Source organism: Leptosomus discolor, chromosome 2 (assembly GCF_034619465.1).
Source record: "Leptosomus discolor isolate bLepDis1 chromosome 2, bLepDis1.hap2, whole genome shotgun sequence".
NCBI classification, from domain to species: Eukaryota; Metazoa; Chordata; class Aves; order Leptosomiformes; family Leptosomidae; genus Leptosomus; species Leptosomus discolor.
The window spans coordinates 50,099,145-50,124,195 of record NC_141392.1 but is presented as its reverse complement, the minus strand read 5'-3'; positions in this window follow the sequence as shown (position 1 = coordinate 50,124,195).

The window sequence follows — 25,051 nt, the reverse complement described above, 5'->3', positions numbered from 1 at the left end:
AGAAGAGAACTACAGGCCAGTCAGCTTCACCTCAGTCCTGGGAAGAAATGGAGAAAATCCTCCTGGAAACCATTTCCAAACACATGAAAGTGATAAGGAGTAGTCAGCAAGGATCTACAAAGGGAAAATTCATGCTTAACTAACTCACAACCTACAGTAAGGTGACTGTCTTGGTGTTCATCCTCATCCTGCTCACCATTACAAAAGCATTTGACCAAAAGGGAGCAGATTTGCAGCTTCTTGCAGCAGGCAGATCTTGAAGTTGTAGAAGCATCCTAAAATGTTGCTGACAAGATGAAAGCCCTCCAACTCAGCAGTCAATTCTGTGAAGTGTTCACAGCTGCTTCCAACCATGCTGAACAAAACAAATTTTCCGTGTGTCTCCTGTGACTGTAAACAGCACTCTAACATGGCTTTAAACTCAGCAGAACTGTGTGATCAAGCAAGAACTTTTCATTGTGCTTCTAGCCTGTTTGATTGTTTATTCATTTGACTCCAAATTCATTGCACTTGGGTTAACATTAGCAGTTTTTCAGATATGCCTTCCTCTTAGCTTTATGAACCATCAGCATACTAGCAAGGTTGTTTTGAAGGTGATGCTTTTTCAACATCTCTGTTAACAGATGCAGACAACCCACACAAACCCACTTCTGCTCTGGACCCCAGTTATTTAACAGGCTACTCAAACATCATGATGCAGACTGACTTAAAGAGCTACAGAAAGGGGTGCCAGCATGCTAGCTTGGTATTATTCCATTACTTCTGTACTCTTGCAAGCACTATTTAAGACTGTCCATGTTGACTTGCTCTACAGAAACTTGCTTTCAACTCAGGTCTTTGAACGTTTCCTTGCAAAATAGTTAAAACAAAGATGAATGGATTGGCACTCAAACATATAGCAAGGACTCACATTAAAGAAAATTTTTAAGAAATAGAGACAATTCATGCTGGTTCAACTTTTGCCTGTGCAAAACGGGAAGAGTTCATTTGTAAAGAAACAGTTTTTAGATTGAATAAATTCCTAATATTTTTGTCTAATTGAGAAATAAAACAGTATTTCCTGCTGATTACCAGATAATCCTGGTTTCTTTTGTAACTACCGTAACTTTTAAGATTTACATCTCTCATTTCACCTCCATTTTTTAACTTTAAGATTTTTGCAATTTGAGAGTGACTGAGTAGCAGGGATTGAAGAAAACTTCTGAAGGCTACCGCAGAGAAGAAAAAACAAACGAAATCCCAAGGAGCACTTTTCTTAATGGCAGTTCAGAATAGCAAGAGTCACACACAGAGAAACATACTGGGCTGGCAGCTTCAAGAGAGGGTTTCTTTCAGTTGCCATGACACTTGTTTCCCTGCTACCAAGGAACACCCTGAGGGAACTAACATAGAAATGTCCAGCATACATTCTTTTAGCCCCTAAACTATGAAACTGAGTTTAAGCTTTGGAAAAAAGTGGACAAATTGTAGAAAACTAATTACTGCAAACTGATCATCTTGGAGGGCTTGACCATAAAGTCAAAAAAAGAGAGAGCTTTAGGTGAAAGCAATCAACCATCACATTTGCCATTTTGGCTTTCACACTGGAATGTCAGAACTGCAAGTATTTTCCACTAAGTACAGTTTAAAAAAATTCACTCCAAGCTTATCTTTCAGGAGCTAAGCTATTCCTACAATATCTCTATAAAGAATGATTTTACTGTAAACGTATAAGAGAGTTATTCCTGTCTGAGGAAATGAAGACTGGTAAAATATGCAGCTGATTAATATAATCAGAATTACTGAGATGATCACTAGACTTCACAGCTCTTCACTAGAAGAGGAAGGATGCATCCACATATTATTCTTACATAAGAGACAATAAGAAGATTTCTCTAGTCTTACGTGTGGTTCTGTTCAACCTGCCAGATGTCAATACATATTAATCCTGGAGGCTTCTGAGCATTAAGTCACCCACAAGTCAAGGGAATATCAGCTGACACCACACTACAGTGATTCCTCAGAGCATGTGTGTTAGGCAACCCCCTGACTGAGACCTAGTCACAGATAATAGTGTAACAGATTACTCTTTCAGGTACTTTTGCGCTTCGCCCATCTTACCCCTTGTGCAGCTTGGGATGCTCAGGGGAAAGGGAAGAGCACAGTCAATGAAGTCTCCATATGAAAAACAATTTACACCCCAGCACCGAAGTTCTATCCTCTTTATCAAAAAAACACCTAACTTTTGGCACAACTACCACCAAAATCTAACCCACACCTGGACACAAAGCACTTGAGACAAATCATATGCAAATATATAATAACCCAGTTCTCAGAGATACTGAACAAACTCAGCTTGGTGTTGTGTCTCTAAATCAGGGGCTGAAAATTAACAGAGTGAATACCTCAGACTGGAACCCATTTGTTCCAGTGGTTCAGCTTTGTTCACTGTGACATTTTGCCAGGGAACGCTGTTTGCCAAGAGGAAAATGGCCACTTCAGTGCTGAATGAAGCCAAGGAAAGGTGCCAAACATTTACAAAATGGTACCTGTCCTAGAAGTTCTTCATAGTACACAAGAAGCAGCAGCTCTGTGTTTATTTCACGGTAGCAGTATAGAACTGTGCAGGACCAAGCCTTACAAGGAGCATTACCTGTATGAAAACCCCCTTTAGTTCACCAGCTAGATGGAATATTTTAGGACATATACATGCTACAAAAGTTAATGGATTAAGTCTGGCCTGGAGTGGGGGAGGGGGGGGGGTGGGGGGGTCGGGGGACAGGGGGCAGGAAGAGCCCTCCAGTCACAAAACCAGGAGTCATACCTTCCTGGCAAGTCATAACAAGTATTATCATCTGGTGACAGTCTCCTCTTTTGTTGCCTAGATTCTTTGAACATTGGAAGCCAAGACTCCCAGCTTCAAGTTGTTTATTCCTGTAGAAATTTAAGTTTCAGCTCCTCATTACACAGTATGACAGCATGCACTGACACCCTTTCCAGGGGAAATTAGTCCTTCGGAGCTTGTTTCTGCTACAAATAGTGCTACATCTCCCCCATTCCCAACAACATGTATCACCTCAGTAGCTCTGTAGAGCTGTTCAGCTGTTTCCCCACTGCATTTCAGTGCAGGAAATTTCCAGCTGTCACAGGAGAAGGCTCTGAGACAATAGGTGCTCTCACCACTGCAGGGGTCAGGTAGTTTTAGGTTCTGTGCAAGGTAAGGCATAGATTTAAAGGGTGGTATCTGAATGTGTTAGCGACTCACAAATAAAAAAGAATGCAGAGAAGATAGGAAATTAAAAGTGAGAGACTGAAGCACCAGTAAAACTGCCCTCACAATTGGAAGCAGAATCATTAGTCTTTTCCAAGCTCATTAAGAGCAGTTATACTCCTAAATGTTATCTGCAGAGCTAGTCTTTTGAGGCTGACTAACTGCAGGACAGTTTTCTTGGCAACTATTACAGTGCTGACTTGACCCGGCAACCTGCAGTCCATGGGTAGTCACTTTAAAAAAAAGTCAGTCCTCTGATACATTGGAAAGTTTCCATCCCTTTGAACATCTCTGGTCCAGAATTGTTGCTCTTTCCCCAGTGCTATTTCTCCTATCAATTGTTGGTATGCTGTGGAATACTGTTTAATAAACATTTTCCTGGCAGAGCCAAGATCTAAGTGATCGATCATAAGAGTCTAGGAAACAGAGTTCTAAGTACTGTATTGTCTTCCTTCCTCTCCTTTGAATGGCATCCCACAGTCATTAAAAACCCCCACCCATGGCATTAAAATAATTTCTTTTAATTTAAGCAGAGATTAATTAAACACAATTTATTCTTCTTGAAAATGACAGAGCACTGCCCTGAAGCCCTCTATCACTCTATTTATCAAATTATTTCAGTGGGAGCAGCAAGCCACTCCTCCCAGGTCACTTCACTATGGAGCTTCAGTTTTGCTCCAAAAACAGGAAGAAAAATCCACAGTAAGAAAATATAAACAGATCCAGCTAGTCTCAGATAACACTACAGCTATGTCAAGGGACTTCTACTACCATTGATCACCTCCTGGATTCATAACCAGATACTAAACAAAGCTGCAAAGTTTGCATTAAAAAAAAAAAAAAAAAATCACATTATGTTTCAGCACTGACAAAATCTAGGAACATCTGTAGCTCCATCTTTGTGATTATTCTGGAGCATTTGTAGTGACTAAAAGTCAATAGTGTCCAGGGTTTGCTGTACAGGTGCTGTACAAATGGAGCAGAGGTGTCCTGCTTAGAGAACACTATAGAGCAAAACATTGCTGGAGAAGCATCAGACAAGCCATTTAAGGAGATGCTGGGAAGGTGTGACTAGCAATAGCAGCATATGACTGCAAAGCCAGTTCATATTGAGACAGAACCAACAAGAAAGTAAGTACTTTAAATCAGCAATACTAACATTCAATCTTCTTCTCAGATATCCAGGAAGATACTAGGAGGATTGTTACTGAAGTCAAAGGAATTATATCTGCATAAGTCTAGTGCTAAGTGTGAAGGCCATTGACACTGTTTGAAAAGGGAAGGGTGGAGGGAAATAGACACGTATACATGCTTGCACCTTTTATTTGGCAACAAAATCTTTTTTTTAAAAAGCAACAGAATCCATTTCAGAAAGATCAAAATATTCAGTGGATTCCATTTTCTTTCATCTTCATTATATATGGGGGGGGGGAGACATCATATTGTCACAAGAAAAGACTGATTTACATTAACATTAATGTAAATTATGAATATAATATAGAATATAACTAAAGATACTCACAAACATCCTGAAATAATCCATTTCCCCTTCCTTCCAGATTCAACATTTCCAGTCTAATTTACAGACAAGTATCTGAAATGCATCCAAACTCTTATCAAACCAGCATGCTGGGTGATTGACATTCACCCTTCACTGAAAGTCTCTTGGAAAAGAGGTTGATGAAAATTCTACCCCAGATGTCTGAGCTTTTTAATGACTAATAGAACAGTGTCTTTCCAAGCTCACCTTTCATTTGTTATTTACTCAGCAGTATTTACACACTGTTAAGGCAGGCTAAGCCATACAGGGGATAAACATACACAAATATAAACAGAATTATAATGTCCTGGTTGCAAGATAGAAAATATATCCTAGCTGTGATAGAAAAATATACTGGCTGTGCAAGAAAACCTAGGGATGAGTCATCACTCTGAAACGTTCAGGCAGTTCTTAAAATGGCTATAATTATCCTTCCTTCTCAAGTATGGAATATGCCTTTTATTGCCTTTGAATTGTTTACTGCCATTGGTACTTCACTTCCAATGATTCATACCAGAGGACATTGTCACAAAGAAAGAGAGTACCAGTCCTGCAGTACACATCTTGGAAGTCTTAAGGGTACCCACTGATCCTGATCTTAACCTACAGTGGCAGGTTTTGTCCCCCAGTCGTTTTAAGGCACAAGAGCAGAGACAAAGCCCCATGCAAACAGAAAAAAATTACTAAAAAAACCCACCCCAAAACAAAGTAAGTTAGAGTACTTGTGTCTCTTAGCGGGGAGCAAAAATACATGAGATTCCTGATGAAGCTATTTATCCTGTAGGAAACAAGTCTCCTTTAGACATTTTCATTGATCAAATTATTTATTTGCACTTATCAGTATTCAAGTGTGCTTAATATTTTTTATGCTTAGAGGGCTAATTAAACACATACAAAGTCTCTAGTCACTCCATCTCACAGCTATGTCTTCCTTCAGACAGAACGTGACGAATTAGCAAATAAAATTTGGTTAGCCTAAAAAGAAGTTCACATCCTTTTGCATGTAAAAGACTTATCTTTCCAGTACTTTATTCTCTGCTGAGGGAACAGTCTGACTTGGCAAGACTATGTCCTATGCCCCAGATATCATGCAGTGGGATGATTTCACACATTCCCTTAGATTCTTCTGCCTTTTTTTAGATGCCACCAGCTCCCTGATAGAGTTCTTCACTGACCTACAGGAAAAAATAACAAGCAAGTAACATACTATACACAAGAACATATTTTTCCTATCTTCTTGGCCTGCAGAAACAGAGAGCTTCTTCCAGCAGGAAGAAATAACAGAAGGGGCTGCAGCTGAATCAGAAGCTAATCCTTATTGAACAAGTAAAATCGCCTCATCCCTCCTATGTTAACAAACTTTGAATACTCAAAATACGCAACAAACTCCTTACAGGAAGATCTCAGAAATTAGTTTCCTAATGAGGTCAGAAGGACAGGCTACAAAATTTCCTTCACTGACTAGGACAAGTTGTTTCTTAGTTGCAGAACAAAATACAGATGCCTTTCCTGCTTTAAACTTTCTTCTGCAACTTTTGTGAGCTCACATATTTTTAATAGGAAATTTTAGTTATGATCACCAACAATTTCCTCATAAATCTCTGCCTAGGGATACATCCCAGGTCTTCTCTTCCTCCCCATTAAAGGAAGCTCAGCCACCTTCTCTTGCAAGCATAGGATGACTGGCTGCAGCAGCACCCCTGAGGCAATCCTAGGCTGTCCTATAGATTGCTTTTTGGATTGGGAAAGGTCTTTGGAGAGATGCAGAAGACAAGGAGATTGCCCTTGCAGTTTCACCAAGAAAACAACAGATACTAGGCCTTCCACTGGAAACATATCAACAGATAAAGGAAGAGAGAGAAGAATTCATGTGGGGGTGTATAAAGTTTTTCTGCTTCAAGGAATGGACTGCAATGTGTTTTGGGGTTTAGAGATGCTAGAAAAACCGGTATTTCATGCCTGGTTATCTGCGTAATGTTCCACTTTATTTTCAGTCACTCTCTATAACTTACTGTAGATACCCCATGCAGAGACATTTCTTCAGATACGAAATTACAAAACAACAAAAACAACAAGTAATATCCTGGATTACTATACACCAATTCAATTGTCATTTTGCAAAATTAATCATCATCCTTAAGAAAGGATCTTTAGGGAAAGGAGCAAGGAAGAAAGGGATGGGGAGAGATTTTTTTCCTATATAAAGAATTCCATCTACACATGTTAATCACTGATTTCATTTTACTCTGTCATCATAGGAAGCTAATACAATGCTGTCATTTCAGTCTATTAAAGACATTTACTCTCCATTTTTGTTTCTTTTCCACTTTAAATACTTCAGCAGCCCTCACCACAAGCAAGATCTGTTGATACGTCTCAGCACACGCTAGTGACTTTGCAAATGAAACACACAACCTTCTCCATCCAGTCAGTTCTTCAGACTTTCTCTACAACTTCGAGAATCAATTAGGCAAACTCCTAATTGGTGCAGACTGCTTTTCCTGCTAGCAATGACCCTTTATGTGATTGTTAGCAATCTTCTATGATTAATTAGGCCGATGGCAGCAGATTAAACTTCTTATTTCTATAGACTTCCAAAACATACCACTCATTAGGAGGTAGTGATGAAAAAGCTTTCATTATGCAGTTCACTTTGTACCTCAATTTACCATGGCTTTAGCTCTAGTGGCATTCTATAAAAGACACTTCAGTTCTTCCCTTCCCACAATTTGGAGGTGCAAGGCAGGTGGCCAAAGGCAGAACATGCTGCTACTAAGCACTGTCACCTTAGGCTGGGTTTTGCTTGCCAAAGCTGAGGTTGAGGCACAAGAAAGGAAGAAAAAAAATTGCCTAAAGAATAAAGCAACAAGAGTCACATTAAAGCAACACGCACTACTATACACAAACAGCAACACTTGCCTGGACAAAACCAACACATTTTATTGAAATATATGAAATTCAAAATAATACAGGGAAGGGACTTAGCTTCTGCCTGTTATGCTGGAAACAAGGACTGATGATCTGAAAGTATCAGGAATTTAGAACCCTTCCAAGCAGTAAGCATGGAAATAGGAGACAGACCTTTAAAGGTCTGGGCTAGGGGTACTTTACAAATAAGTTCCTTACATATTAAAATTTCTTTTCGTCAAGTTAACGCTGCCTCAAAGAATTTCCACATTGAGAAACAACTATAAGAGAGTATTAAGATGGATAGAAAGAAGGCTATGATATATTGCACAGTAACACTTCCACAAAACCCTACCTGGAAAACATCTACAGCCAGTTTCCTCTAAGGAGAATAAAAATAATCTTCTGTAGTGCTTTATGCACTACAAGTTTCCCCAAATGTAACAAATCAACTCTAAAAAGTTATAAGCATAGAACTTGCGGTTTCAGAAACTCACAGTCCTACTACTAACATAGGCCAAGAGTTGTCCACATTTGTTACATTCTAATTAAGACCTCACATTTAAAAAATTTCTTCATTTTTAAAAAAATAGAATTAAAAAAAAAATTTCTTAATTCATTAGGGGTTAAAAAATCCAGACCTCTGTAAACACTTGAAACCAGCATTATGCTGAATATTTTAATTGATATTACATGTCTGGTTCGTTTAAGTTTTCTATAAACCATACTAAAATTCCTCCTGTTTAAGTCAGTTGTTCAAAATGAATTTAAAAAAAATCATGGAATGACATCAGTTTATAAACAAGACTTCAGTTTCACCAATGGAAATTAAATGGACTGTATACTACATAAGATGAGAATCCAGTATTTCCTGGATCTGAACAGCACAGCAGGCAATTTCTATGCCTGGAGCAGAGAATCAAGAGAGTTACTGGATCTTAGCCATAGTAGTTTGTAGAAATTAAAAAAAAGTTAAATGAAAAAATATGAATTAAGATCGATCCCAGAATATAATTGAGAACTACTTTGAGTGAGGTATCATAAATAATGGATATTTAGTTCAAAGATCTAAGAACCTGTTTTGGGTACAATTTATACCTAGCTTCAAAATTTTACTTTTTCAAGTAGACTTTTCCATAGACGTTTAAGGAATGAATAAATACATTATATGTGACATCGTTCATAATATTACGTCGTTTCTTGTGAGTTTGCATTGAAAGTGTAATAGTAATTGTCAGGATAAAATACTGATTTTTTTTTTTTGAAAATGTAGCCATGTTAAATGAAGTGTACAAACAGTATTAGTCAGGCCTAAAAATCAACCCACAAGGAAACTATCCCCTTCAGATATATATTTCTACAGCTGAGATAACTTTGATCTGTGCCTTGTTGTTTTCTTCTGAAAAAAAAAAAAAAAAAAAAAAGTATTAAAAAGTTATTAGTAACAGCTCTCTAGTTGACATGGAACAAAGACCCCAATTTTGGACCTCTAAGGTCTAGATGTCAGGTGGGAAAATGCCAAATAAAACTGTAACAACCAGATCAGAACCCAAGAACCACTTGTTCTCAGATATATTTCACTGATTAAATGCTTTCGTTTATTGGCCAACACCCTTTCCCCAGAGGTCCAGACAAAAAAAACAAACAAAAAACTCTGTCTTTTTACATGATTCCTTTTGATCCAAAAATGCAATTGTTTATTGTAGACTTTTACATAATTGGAACAAAAGGAACAATTTTTATATATATATACACAATGTTTTTGCATTAGTGCGATATGGAGGTTAAAACACCCAGTTATCCCATATTTGTAGGCCAGTGTCCTTGATGCCTGTTAGCACAGGCCTTTTTACTGGCTCAAATTTTGTGAGAAATGGACACAAGCCTATACCAGTAGTAGCTATTGAGCCTGCCTGAGGGAGAAGAAAATTGGGAGATGCTGGTCTCTGTTTCAGAAACAATGCACAGGCATGAGCAAAATTCTAGGAACAGTATTCATAGATTTGTCTCTGCCAGCTTCTGTTCTCTCCTCACCCTGCAAAGCACCCTTATACAAAATCATCGACTTGTTGAAATAGAGACAGAATGGCCTCAGTCATATATTTGACCCCCACCAGCTCCAGCTTGTTGTCATGTTGACTCACACTTCCCTGCTTAACCTAGTTTGAGTCTCAGACAGCTTCAAACTTATTGCTGTAAAGCCAAATTCAACCTCACTAAAAATGCAAAAGTTCTGCTGTAATTCAGTTGCTCATAATACTTAATAGTATTTTACTGTGGTTTTAAATGTGATACACAGTACCAAAAAGACACATTAAACAGAAAGTCACTTAAAATATTGCAATTTGAAAGAAAACTATAACTCTATAGTTAACATATCTCCCTTATAACAAATTGCTTTTACAAGATTTACTAGAAAGCTGTTTAAACAAGTCATCTTATAACAGCAACAAGTAGAACTACACATAGCTATAGCATCTAGTAAATTTGTAAACAAGCACATACAGACCTGAATCTGACACACTTGCAAGCCACATACAGCTGTATTAACCAAACCTGAGTTAAAGAACGAACTATGCCAACCAAGCAGCTTTTTCTAAGGGAACATCAGAAAATACCGATTCACAGAATTTAAAATGTCTTCTAGAAATATATCCAGTCTCAGAACCTTTCTAATGAAATGTGTCAAAACATCTTCTTTCGGTACAAAAATATTTGAAGTAATTTTGTAATCAGTCACAATGACATCTAAGCAGACTGAAGCTAAATGTTGGGAAACAATCATATTTCTACACTTATTCCCAGTACCTGATTGGTGACACTACTTTAAGATGTCCCCGAAGATGGAAGTCATATTTTGAATTTATATCTATCTAGTACCCTACACTTGTGAAAGAATCTCATGGAAAATAACAGTAATTTTTAAGTAAAGGTATTTGGAATAGTAAAGGCAAGAAGAACAGTCTTTTTAAAAGTCATCAGTGGTTCGGATGAGTTTCATGGTGTGTGGTACAGACAGTAAATTATAGTGACCACATTCTGATATAGCACACTCTCAAGTTCCAAGATTTCAAGACAAGTCCACTTCCACATTGTATTCATTGCAACAGACTTGTAGTATGGTTAAATACAAACAGAAATACCATTCTTCATAATATTTAATTATAAAGGGGACATGAGAGCTAGGTGATGTTCACGACCATGTAATAAATTGAACAGAGAACCTGATCAACACGAAGTATGGGAAACGGTGTGTCCAGTAAGAATTCAAAATTTTCAGTACTATAATGCCTATTACTTGAATTCTATAAAGAATTTTTGCAAACAAAATAATATTGTTCTTTTTTGTTTGGATCTTGCTTCTGTTGGCGTCACAGAAAATAGTAGTCAGAAGCTTCTGATGAAATAAAACAGGGACAGAAAATAGCATAAGGCAAAAATAATCTGAAAGTTAAAAACATACCACAGTTGCAGCAAGAGTCACAGAAGTTCAATTTCAATTATCACTAGAGATAATCATCCTCACTTACATTTCCACAGATAATGTGCAACATTAAGGTAGTAAAAAATCTGGTATATGGATGCAGCACCTATGGTAAACCATCTGCTGCTTAGAAAGTCAGCTGAGAGAATGACTATGGACATATGGGGATACTAGCAGTGAATCACCCCTTTAAGGGTAAGGCAAGCTCTGGTCAAATCAAGCTTTGAAAACAAGAGAAGGATGGGGAAGGGGCCATAAGGCAACAACTGTTGCTGGTTTGTGGTGTCCTTGGGGCTCATCCCACAACTATCATCACCTCTAGCATCAACCTGTCACCTGGGACATCACTTGCTTTAGTTCAGCATAACTTAAATACTGTCTGTCACTGGAGGATCAAAGGGGAAAAATGCAGGCACCAGGGACACTCAAAGGCACTCTATAATGGGAAGAGTGAAATTATTTTAAAGCCCCAAAAATTAAATCAAAGAGGGATTTTTATTCAGATTTTTAAAGTTCAAGTTCTGTTTCCAACGTAAACGAAGAGCTGGATCAACTCCTTAAACTTGTCTTTTGGCTTTATCTGTCATTGCCCAGCAGAACTTCCACTGCCTTCTCTATTCTCACAGAAAGCGCTGGATTGGAGTCAACCAAAGGAGCCACTCAGGATATTTTGCCTCCCAGTGGCAAAAGTAGTTCTCAGAAAACTGTAAGACATTGACACTTTTCCATATGGAAGAAGCAATTATTTTTTTCTGCACTTAACAACGAGATTGTAAACTATTCTGTTGATGCAACAGCAGCACAACAGTTATAGGATCTGTGGCTGGAGCGGGGTTGCTGTTTGGTTGCAATAACAGAACAGAAGACACACAAAGCAGGTTGCCTCAAAGTGAGACCCAATGAATTCTTTCTATGGACTAACACAATTTTCATTTGTGCAAATGTAAACAAATGTTGAACAAGATATTTCCCTGAGACCACTTGGTTAAGCTTATGTCTAGAAACATCCCCCACACACACTCCCCACCACTCACAGATGACAGGAATTTCTGGTATCTTATTCTTTTTACAGACATTTTGCCTAGCCCAACTCTAGTAGGGATCATTTATGCTAACAGAACCACGCTCCCAAAAAAAACACAAACGCAAACAAACTACCAAAAATCCGTACAATCCCTCCCTTAAATGCCACAACTTTCATTTTAAAGTACTCTGCAGAACTTCTATCTCCAAAGCATCCCACAGAAATACATTCACTTGACATTTACAGAGAAAGCCATCTCCTTCCAACCATTTCATATTTTTCAGCTTTTCATCAAGAGTCCTTATTCTTTGTTACTGGAAAAATATTCTGTGGAAAACATAATGCTACTCCCACTACTTCTAATCTGCCTCTTTTGTATCCTTGCTTTCCCTTTTTCCCTTGTTAGAAGTAAGTCTCGTTAGAGGAAAATTTTGTGTTGGTAAGGAACCGGATGCAAACCAGCTAGTAGGAACTTCAGAGTTCAGGCCCTTCACTCCTAACCTGTGATACAAAGAGAGATGCCTGATGAGTTGCTGCGGCTTACTGGCAAACCAGTGCTTCTGCGCTTGATTAGAACTGCCCTGAGTAGCAGCAAGTGGGACAATGTTGTGTTTTCTACCTGAATGGCCTATTTTTGCTCTCCAAGGACACCTAAAATATGGTAAATACGAGAATCACAGAATCACAGGATGGTTGAGGTTGGAAGGGACCTCTGGAGGTCATCTGGTCCAGCCTCCCTGCTCAAGCAGGGCCACCTAGAGACAGTTGCCCAAGACTGTGTCTAGACAACCTTTTTATACTCCAAGGATAGAGACTCCGCAACCTCTCTAGACAACCTGTTCCAGTGCTCAGTCACCCTCACAGTAAAAAAAGTGTTTCATGATGTTCAACCTCCTGTGTTTCAGTTTGTGCCCATTGCCTTTTGCCCTGTCACTAGGCAACAGTGAAAAAAAGCCTGGCTCCATCTTCTTTGCACCCTCCCTTTAGGTATTTATATACTTCAGTCAGATCCTCCTGAGCCTTCTCTTCTCCAGGCTAAACATTCCCAGCTCTCTCATCTTTTCTTCATAGAGGAGATTGCTCCAGTCCCTTCATTGCCTTCACAGCTCTATGTTATGCAACAAACATTTTTTGTTCTTTTCCATATTTGATTTCCCTATTTGAAGTTAGGGGAAAAAAGAGGATAATTAAATCACACATAATTATTTTGAAAGAGATGATTCCATAGCACAAATAGTCATTTTTAGCCACATGAAGGGCCAGTACACTACATTTTTAAGACAGTGGGTTGTTTTAAGGTTGCTAACAGATTTTAACATCATGTTACAATGTGTCACTCAAAATACTGACATGATTATATTTTGTGGAACTTTGGTTTATCCACAACTATGTACAGAGACAGAGGGCCTGGTCAAAAAAGCCAATGCCCATGCTTCACATTAACCACAAAAGTAATCTCTATGACTTCAGTGTAAGGCAGTTCCTTATCCCCAAACCAGGGTCCAGTGTATGGTGTAGTACCCTGTGGATTGACCTAACTCAAGGACAGAACTGAAGACATCTGGAGATTCCCAAACATGTTAGATAGGAGCATTTGCAGTTCCTGGTGGGAATACCAACTACTCAGACACCTGTTTTTAGCAAGATCCTGGTAGAGCCAGAGAAAAACAGAATATAGAAAATATTTGAGATTATTCTACATTATGCTGCTCCAGTTTTCACCACCCAGGCTGTAGAGGCTAGACAAATGTTAGCACAAGTGAAAGTATCACTTGCAGGCAGTATTTCTTTTGTTCAAGAGGAACTTTCCTCTTCTCAACACTTCTTTACAGACTATGAGTGAAAATGCTTATAGCAAACAAGTGTACAATTCAAATACCTATCTTGCCTTTCACCAGGCCACAGAGCTCCACTGTACTGCTGTGTATCCATCTGTAACATATTTGCTGCTTGTCTGAAAAGAGGCTTTATTACAGAAGCAAGGATTTGTTCACAGTAGAGTGTTTCCTCTTCTCCTTCCTCCTGCTATTTTAACTCTCCTCCAGATATTTTCTTTCCTTTATGCAAACCAAATGGAGTTAAACTGAGGCAAGGAAGATATGTCCATCTGAGATGCATTACTTTATGATGATCCAAATTTTGAATTTGAATTAGGTTCATTACCTGAACAGCTGTGTTGCCTCTTTATCATTGTGTACAAGAATGGGACCAGTTCTTCATATTTAAAGTTCTTCTTTTACTTTCAGCTCTCATCCTCTTAGATTCCCTTTGTTCCCTTTATTGCGAGCTTTCTGGGAATCTCCTTTCAATTGCTTTATTTCAGTTTTACATTTTTTTCTGGTGTGTAGGCCCCCAGTTTCTAGTGGCACAGGATTGGAAGCTCTGCACTGGTGTCTCTATCCACATAAAATATTCTGGCGCTGAGACCTCCCCAACATATTTATGCTGAAGGCTGGCTCAAACCCAAGTCTCTGCCCCAGACAGCTAAGGAACCACAACCTCCAGGTTTCATTCGGGTTTTTCTAAAGTTTGTTCTTACCAACCCAAATATCAGCCCAAAGGTTTTGACAGACTGTGCGCTTCTGGAGGTTACTCAGAGGATAGGAGTGGTCAAAGGGTCAGAAGGTTTGGAAAACTACATTGAACTTGGGACATCACTGTGGGTACCAGTCAGGTCATAGCATCTGATGAACAAGGTCAGTCAGCCTGTTATTTCCTCCATCTGCAAAGAGCTTGCTTTCTTCTCTCCCTGGCCTTCCAGGAGAGCAAAATTAGATTACTGCATCTTCCCAAAGGTGCCAATAGAAAATCCTTTTTTTTTTTTTTTTAATTATCCTCATAATCATTGGTATTTTAATAGAACTCTAAGTAGGGTGGATTATTTAAAATACCCACTCAGTTTTAATTACAGTACTTTTTAGGAGATTATTTTGTAACAAAGATTGGTATCATTAGCTCTGAGACAGTACTAACAAGTTGTAGCCACTATGTCTTTTCCTTCCAATAAACAAAAGTCATCTTTATTCAGATTAACGTATTTGCATGGTGATTGTCCTTAAGACTACTATCAATCAGCAGTACTAGAAATAATGCAAATGAGCACTCTGAGTCTTTGCCCCAAGGAAATACATTTTAAGCAGATAACATGAAATATGTACTCACAGATTAAAGACTTAAAATTTTCCACACAGAGATTCATGTAGGCATCCATTGTGCAGCTTTGTACCTCCTAAAGGGCATATTCACAGTATTTAAGTTAAGGCACCTAAGTGAAGAAACTAGTTTGATAGCAACAGGTTTTGAATCGAAGAAATTAAACTCACCCTTCAGGATGATAAACAGGGAACTGAAGTTCTGGATAGCCACAATTAGACATGAGCACCCTCAGGTATTTGAAAACTTTGTCCACAGGTTTAAAATTAAGCTTTTTTGCCCACAATTCTGAGAGCAGGAAAGACATACTGTCATACTCAATATCTTGTTTATGGATAATAAGGAAACACATCCTATGTTTAAAGCCGAGAACTTATTTTTAATGTAATTGAATTTTTGTCTGATCACATTCAGTCCAGAACTGGTTGCTAAAAAAAATGAAGGATAATAATGCTGTTCAAATACAGCAAAAACCTCAATAATAATTATAACACTCAACACTTTTCCACAAAGTTCTTACTCTGTACCCCATTTCCTGGTGTTATGTTAATCCTCCACATTTGGATCTTAAAGTTGATGTTTTCACCCTGGGGTTGGCAGAAGCAGGGATAAAAAAGGGTTACAGCAACCTATGAGCATCTAGTCTTTCACCAGAAGGAGTATGTTTATGATGGTGGGTTTTTTCTTCATCACTCTAGGATCCACTTGGGGTCCTTTTTATACGCCCGTTAACACAGTTTTGCTCCTTTGCTCCTTCTTCATCACTCTGCAGCTCCATGTTGCCTCTAAGTTTACTTAGCACCTTTACATCTATTAGATACTACATCTTTGTTCTGTTGTTACCACGAAAGCCAGTTTTGTCTAGCTCCAGGTATGCATTTTTTAACTAATGATTGGCTAGTTGTTAATATCTGTTAGGTCTCCCTAGACAGGTTTATTACCCCACACCAGTATTCTTCTATGCCACATCCTGCATCTCTAATTGTCAAGGCCTCTTCTTTACACCACATCATATATTTCTGATTCTACTCAGAATTGCTAATGCTATTTATATAAAAGATCGTACCAAAGATAACAAAAGTTTAAAAAATTAACCATAGATACCTAGTCAGTCAAAGAAATCGCTGTCACAGCTAAACCAAGTAAAACAAAGCTGTAGGCAAGTCAAGAAAGTCAAGTAAGCCTGACAAAGTTCAGTCCTGAGGCCTCGCAAATTCAGTACAGAGCTTATGGCTTGTTGCTAGCAGTAGTAATGCTGTATTACAGCACTGCATAGTTACAACACACAAACAGTGACTTCCAGTGTGCCATGAGACCTTTTATGAATGTAACAGATAGTTTCTTTAATATAAACATGAAGAGGGAATGAATCTTACAGGTTACTGCGGGACCTGAAGCATCCAGCAATTTTGCAGCCATGCTACAGAATGCATCACTCAAGGAAGGAAAGCAAAGGTGTATCTTGTATCTATGGTCCTGCAATTATTCCCCATAATGCCAGCAACATCATAAGAGATTCCTTTATATCCAACACTAATTCTCACAGTCCTCAAAACTCACAACTCTTCAGTAACTCAACTCTACACACTGTCAGAAAAGGCTCCATAGACAAAGTCTGAGCGTTTTGTAGCTTGTACACTTGAAACATTAACGATTCCACCATGCAAACCTTACCTGGACTCCAATCTCATTATTCTCACCAGCCACAGCAAAAGCACAGTTATGGCTGCTTTTCCATCCTAAAGATATATACTTGCTAAATTAACATGTTAATTCAAATCAAAAGGCAACCTCTGACCTGAGCTGGCCCAGCTGCAGCAACAGAGAAAGACAAGTTTACATATCTGGGCAGAAAAGCCCTTCCTACCAAAATCAGGTAGGCAGGATCAACAAGACTGAATTCACAGGCTCCTAATTCAGGCAAAAAATAAAGTGGTACTGCCAGGACACATGAACAGCACACATGGATTTCTGGAAAGCCTGACGGAGTGGAATACTCATAGTTTAACTGGTGTTATACAAATGAAAAGATTAATATCACTGCAGCTTTCCTATCTAAGAAGGCTTCAAATATTAATGCCTTTTTCAAAAGTGGTTTGATCGATATGATTTGTACTAATGAAAGAAGAAATGATTTAATCAAAACATTCACTTTTGGAAGAAGAAAAAAAACGTTTCTGAGTGTTCAGATACTGAAGCCCAGCAAATATTCCCTCCCTTACCACACCTTTTTACACAAAGACAAGCCCTACAGCAAAGCAAGCCCTGCTAAACACGCAGAGGAGAGACTATGGATTATGAACTATGTTGCAACTCTGATAAGTGCTACTGTGGATTTCTTATCTGCAGAAGCCATATGACAAATCACCCCACAAAAAAAAACCTCATTGTGCCTTATCCATTTTCTTCCAACCCAAATCATGCATTGCTCTTTGACTGATATGTTAATGATACAGGAGGAAAGGGAGGTGTGGTTGTAACTTCAGGATCACATTAACTAAGACAGAAAGAGGGACTCTGGAACCAGACCTTTTTGTGTCCACACAGAATTTTTACCAAGGTCCCTAGAGATCACACATGCAAAACCACTGAATTTGTCCACTGTGCCTCTCTCTCTCTTGGCTTTGCATTACTAAGACAAATAGCTAATTCACTACAGCCAAATGTTGCACATTTCATGATTAAACACAAGCCGCCTCAGACTTGGCTTCATTTATTTCGTCTGCAATGAAATATGTGCAGGTTTGTATTTTTTCATTACTACATAAATACAAGCACTTTATAAAATCCTGGAGGAATTATCAAAGATGAATCTTTAATTCTAACGTGAAAATGTGTTTTGGTCACTATATTTTCCTACTTTCTGCTGCCATATAGTTATTTAACGACATTCTTTTGTTGTGCTTAAGTAATTTTAATAATTGCCAATGCTCTTTGCCTTAGTAACTTAATTAATTAAATCTAACATCACATCTGTAGAATAGAAATAGTGAAATCTTGCTGTTCTAGCTATTGTTATTAAGATTTACACAGTGTTAGTTACCACCAGTCCTTTATTACAGAGTTTTCGACATTAACATCACTAACAAGAAGCACCTTGTAGTATGCTTATGAGAAGAAACACTTGCTTGACACCTGATGACATTAAATGCTTGGGGCAGGTGTTGTTTGATTGGTAGTTGGTGCGTTGTGTGTTGGTTTTGGTTTATTTTGTTGGGGTGCATGAGGGGGAGATCCAGGGAGGGGTTGTGCTTTGTTTGTCAGTCCATACCATAGAGACCTTGTGTTTGACATGATCTCTATCAAGCCTGATTCCTTATATGACCAAAACTGCACAAGAATTAGCTTTTTTCATTCACCACCCCACCTCAACCCCTACTCTTACGAACATTGTTACAGCAGTCCAGAGGTATTGGCTGTGTTCAGCTTTTTCATTTAAGACTTCCCAGGTAGAACAGGGCTCTGCTGTGCTGATGGAGAAGCAAATCACCAATTTCTTGAGCTGAAACCCTGTCATTTTACAAGCGTACACATACACAGTGGTCCTCCCTCTTCACTTTCTACAATGACCTCTGCCCACTGCTCTGTTGCCATCCAGCCTTGCCAGATTTGCACACACTCAGCTTACTCTCCTTTGGCCAAAGGCAATAAGAGTGCCAAATTTAATCCTCTGCTGATATAAATAGCAGATTGTACTGTCCCTACTGTATATGAAACTGAAGAAATATTAGTGAAATTGCTAATCCATGTACATAAAGTCTTAGAAAGAAAGAAAACGTGTTTCTGATTTAAGTCTCCCCAGTCCTGCAGAGCGCCTAAGCCAATTCAAACAACTCTGAGAACTTGGCTGTAGCATATCAGACTACCAAGAAGCAAGTCTACACTCTGAAGCAGCGAAGATATAGGGAACAGACCAATAGGTTGAAATTATTCTTCCAGTTTTCCAAATCAGCCTACTTTTTGAATGACTGTGGATTTGAGGTCTTAGCACCTTTTGTTATCAAAGGCAGGAGAGAGGTATAGCACATGACTTCAAGCTGCCAGATTAATCACTGCAAAATCTTCATTTTCTGTTTTCACCAGCTACTTCTCAAAAAAATCTACAAGAACAAGGAGATGCCTGATCTTACCCAAAGCAGGGGCTTTGTACTTCATTTTCACTTCTCCGGTTTCACTACACACTGCACTTTCTTCCCCTCTCTACCCACAGGTGTCCATAGGCCAAGGAAAGGGCCTGTACCTGTCTGGGGCTTGTGCCACCAATTTGTGGACTGCTGTACCTACTGCCATTTCAGCAGGTATAAAGTACAAATACACCGCTCTCAGATAAGAGGTTGTTCTTTGTCAAGAACTACAACAAACATTTTTAGCGTATTTAAGACTAACATAACCTGAATTTATCCTTTGTTTGCATTGTATCAATACCTACACAATTTTACATTTCACTAAAATTGTCCATTTTTTTGGTATGTCACTCTTCTGGGGACTAATGACAAGAAATAACCATGGCAACAAAGTAAAAACCGGTACCTTTTGAATATCTTTAAATAATTTTTAATAACTTCTTGACAGTTACTATAGGCAAAACATGTGTGTATTTTTCACAAAATACATGTTGTATTATTGTCACTGTAAGTAACAGAGATAAATTATAGGTAATTTCCACTTTTTAAGTCCTGTTTCTATGGTAATATAAGCAACTGCCATTACTTCAGAGCTTGTTACCATGGTTATTTCAGGTAATTTCAGGGTTTTAATACCCTTAAAACTGAAGTGATACTTTTTCCTCCTATTTTGCTGTTGAGCAAAATTACAGTTCAACTTCAGGGGGAACACAACTCTTCCAGTTAAAATAGATACAGCATATAGCACACACATGTAAGGAGACAAGTCAAAGTGAATTACTTACCCTACAACCCCTAGCTGACTGTCTTTACCTAAAAGGGTAATATCCCTTCCCAACACATATTTCTATGGAAAAAGGAAGATGTCTCCTCCAGGGTGCAAATTCTCTAACTACCCTCAGCTGTGAAGACCACTCCCCATGGCCATCAAACTCCCTGGAAAAGCTGCAGAAGTGGGATATAGTAGGCTAGTGATCTGCTCCTCCAGCTCCCCGCTTTGAGAGCTGACTGATGAGACATCAGCTTCCCTCCCATCTCCCTAACAGAGAAGGTCATGGGAGAACCTGGGTCTACTCACTGGGAAGTCATCCAGCACTTATGCCTAATTCAAGTGCCCTGGACAGTAAATGGGCTTACTAGAGATTTCTGTGGTAGTAGAGCAGCCTTCACCACTCCTGTACTGACACAAATGGCACCAGCATCTTCACCAATGCCCCACAGGTATCTCTGGGGGTTTGAAAATGGCCAGGGTAATTCTACCTGAACCTTTGTGTAGCAAAGAGGCAGCAGGAGGTTTCATGTACCAGCAGCTAGGTGGTAACAGAAATTACTCTAAATTAAAACTGATTCTTCATCCCTAGAAATCTTCACATGCTAGCTGTGTGACCACAGTCCTCCTTTACAATAGGTCTCCTTGCTTATGCTTACTGCAAGTGCTGCTCTTGACCTCAGTCCATGCAGACTGCTCCCACACAGAGACGTTATCCAAGCTTTACCTAGAGAGTATAATTTACGTAATCTGCCCTTTTTCCTTCACAGTGGGAATCACTTGCTTAAACAAACTGTTACTTGTACTGAAGCAGGATTTTTGTTTACAGTAAATTGCTATAGCTGGGATACAAGGTCAGGGCACTGGTCCAGTCTGTGTCACTAGGACACCATACGATGCTGCTGAGCTAGCTCCAGTGTTGTCAGGACTTTGGCCTCTTCATTAACATTTCTTTTGAAAACACAAAAGAGAGACTACTTTTTTTTTTTTTTGAGAAAAAATTCATTTAAGCCACATAATAGTAGAGAAAAGATAGTAAATGTGAAGTAAATGGATACTAATGACTTGGAAGCAGGAAAGCAAATAACAAGATCCTAAGATTTTTCAGTTTTCAATAAATCTTATATTTTAACATACCTAAACCCCATCATACTTCAGGTTGGCAATGTTACGTCTCTTACACGGCTGTGATTTTTTTTTTCTCGTACTAATTAACAGGATTCATCGTAGTGAGCTATAGTACTCTGTTCAGATGTTTCTTCACAAAAATATGTTGTCAGTCCTTTTGCAAGGTTTACTCACCAACACTCAAAAGTCAGCTTCAGTTGTACAGGCATGGATTGACACATGTCCTCAAATTCAACCATTAATAACATCAAGACAGTGTAGTCTTTTAGAACAAGGGAAAGGAGTATGTGACCTCAGAAGTCTATTTTTCTGCCAGTGGGTGATTAGTGGAACGTAATACTAATGTTCCACATGAACTGCACTGATCATCTCTGGCTATGTCCACATACATTATCAAATACCTTGGTATAATAGGACAGATCCATAAATCAAGACAGTTGATGCTGATGCCCCCTCACTGAAAGTAGTTTGGGGTTTTTATGTCATACTAACCTTAGTTCGGTCCCCTGGGCAGAACATCCCCACCGTGCATTTGGTTTAACACATGCTCAGTATGCATCTGATCTGTATTTCCTCACCATGGGTTCTAGCACATTTGCCGTACACCTGGAGCTCCTGGGGAAAAGGGACAACCAGGGCATGTATATCACTGCTCTAAACCAAAACAGTAATCTGGACATGGCCTTTCTGTATCTAATGGCTGCAACCCTTCTACTTCCACTTTGTGATTTCACAAAGAGAATCTCTAACTCTGACAGGAAGACCAGATCCAGCTGAGCAAGTTGTGCCCACATTACACTCAGAAACCTGAGTATGTGAAGCAGGTACACCTGAAACTCCTCTGGACCAAAAAGTGTTATGGCTGTCTGCAAACTATTTTATCTCCTAGAAATACTGCAAAATTTAGTGTTGTGTGGATTGACTGATGACCACGGAGTTATCCATCACCATCGAGGCATGCCCATGTCCCTCATTTGTGAAGTATGGTCATTCCCAAAAGTTTTAGATTACTTTTAGGTTCCTTTATGGACGGGTATTATTCATACATGTTACACATTTTCTAAGTTGATGTATTGATGTCACCTAAGGTGTCGACATCTGTAGAGAGCAGTCCTGCAAATGGTATGGCAAGCTGTTCCACAAAATTCTGTATCCTACCAGGCCAGCTGGCAGAAAGGCACTAGTCTAACCAATTAAATTAGTCAGGCGTTTTCTAGTACCAATCCTTATTCGCAGGCTTACAACATTAAAAAAAAAAAAAAAAAGACTTTCTGGAGCTCTTTGGACTGCCTGTTATTTTGAGACTTCTAAGATCCTGGTAAGTTAAGTGGCATTCTTTCTGTCCCCTAAAATGTGGGGCCTCTCCTCTTTCTATCTGTCACTATTTACAGGATCAGCTTGAACTGTATTTATAGACAATATCCTTTTATAGCAGACTAAAATAGTCTCTGACCTAGTCAGATCAAACAATGATAAACTGGAATAAAGCAATTATAAGTGTTTTTATATATGATCCAAATATCTGATTCTGATTTTTTAGGAAAGCATAAATGTTTCTGCTTTTCCGGTTTCCTATTCCTGCATCTCAGCCATTGCCAAATTCAGTCTCCAGAGAGAGTAGACTAGAAGAGACTAAACCATTCCTTGCTTCAAAAAGCTAACTACAACACCAGTTCATTTGCATTGCAGCAATTACCCATTTCTATTTGAAACTCTTTCTCTAACAAAAAATATCCTCAAATCTTTCTCAGGAAGGATTTTTCCCAACTTGGTATCGCAGAACTCAAAGAAGTAGTCCGATGACAAATGCAGACTTATTATCTAAATTGGAGCTACTTTTTTTCTGGACAGAGAAACATGGGTTTGAGGTATAGGGGAGAAGCAGGGGAGTAGGAGATGCATGTTCAAAGCAGCCTTAGGGATTTAAAAATAAATCTTCCATTGAAGTTAACTGATGACCGGCACACAAGAGAGTTGAAATTTCTCAGCACTTCCTTTGGAAAGCTCAGCCAAGGAATTCATTTCAGAAAATCATCTTTTATAGAATCTTCCTTAGTGATATGGAACTAATTCAAACTGTTAAAAAGTCAAGGAAGATTCATGCCATTTTACATACACTACATCTATTGTTCCAGAAAATACCACAGTCGACAGAAGAAACTGACTCCTACTACAATTGACCTTCATAGGACCTCAAGAAAGTAGGAATAAAATTCCACCAGATGTAAATGATACTGTTGTAACACTCCACTTGCAAAAGTGAGGAACAGGCTAGTGGGGTGGACATACCTCCCTGAAAAATATGGCACAGGCTGTGTTTCTTGAGAAAATGGTCTTCTAAAAGGATCTCAGGGTCCTTTGAAAAGGAAAAAGCCAGCAGTAAGATTAGTCATCACTATCACTGAAGACAAAGGCTACCTAATTTGCCAATGGCATAGAATACACTTTAACTGGCATGTCAGGGAACATTTGTCTCAGGCAGTGAGGTTCTGCAAGGACTTCTTATTAAGCACAGCAAGAACAACTGACGACATCATTGGTTTTAAGAAACAGCTCAACCTGTTTATTGCAGCTCATCTAACATAGCACTTTTGGTTTTAGGAGAATGGCTTTGATGGTTCAGGATATCCCTCTGAGTCCTATGTTCTTGTTGTTACCACGGGGCTAAGCCAGGAAGGTACATCATGCTCGTAAGTCCCTTTCTTCTTTCACACTGATCTTGAGGGACATCATCCCAGCATGGCCCTCAGCAGTACCACTTCTGAGCTGCTCTATGGAGTGGGATGTGAAGTGTGTAGGTTATATGCTGCTACATCAGCTAGGCAGAGAAGTGAGCATGACCAGAGGCTCACAGAAAACTCTAGGCGATTGCAATTGCCCATGAGCCCTACAGCTGTGACCTTGGCCATCTGCCATCTCCTACAGCACATCAGTGTGGGTTTGCTTCCCTGCCTCCGTTCAGCAGCAAGTGGAGCCCATTCACCATGGGCCAGCATTTCAGAGGGGAAGCAAGGGAACTTGAGCATTAAAACAGACTCTCCTCAATATGGAGTGTAGAACCTAACCCCAGTGGGGGTGACCTACAGGGTTTGGCACTTCAGAAACTGGTGCAACTGAGACAGGAAATCTCAGATCACTGATTCTAGTCACCTGTCATTGAATGCTCTGGACCTGAGTTTGACCCTTCTCTACATCTCCCTACTCCTCCTTGGAATTTTCTCATCAACTGCTTGTCTTCAAAATCTCCATTCTTAGGCAAAAAACTGTACTGACTCCAAGTGGAGGAGACACGTTGCAGTGGATATTTCCCATATGACCTTTTCATTCATAATTCCCTCCCACATAAAGGACAAAGCCACATTTTTATTATAAATCAATCCCAGAGAATAACCACTACCTGAAAAAAAGTGTTAACAATTAAACAATAATTCAGGGATTTTGAAATTAAGTACCCTGTGTGGAACAGATTAAGAGAATATTGTCTATGTAATTCTGGAGAAAACCAATTAAGCTTACCATCTAATGAGCGATGATGCTCGCTCACATCTGCCAGCAAAATGAATCAACATAATCTATTGCAGGTGGTTGTGCTTTCTATTCACCATGCTGCAGAAATGATTCAGCACTATAAATTATGGAATCATAATCAGCAATTGGTAATATGGGTGAGCT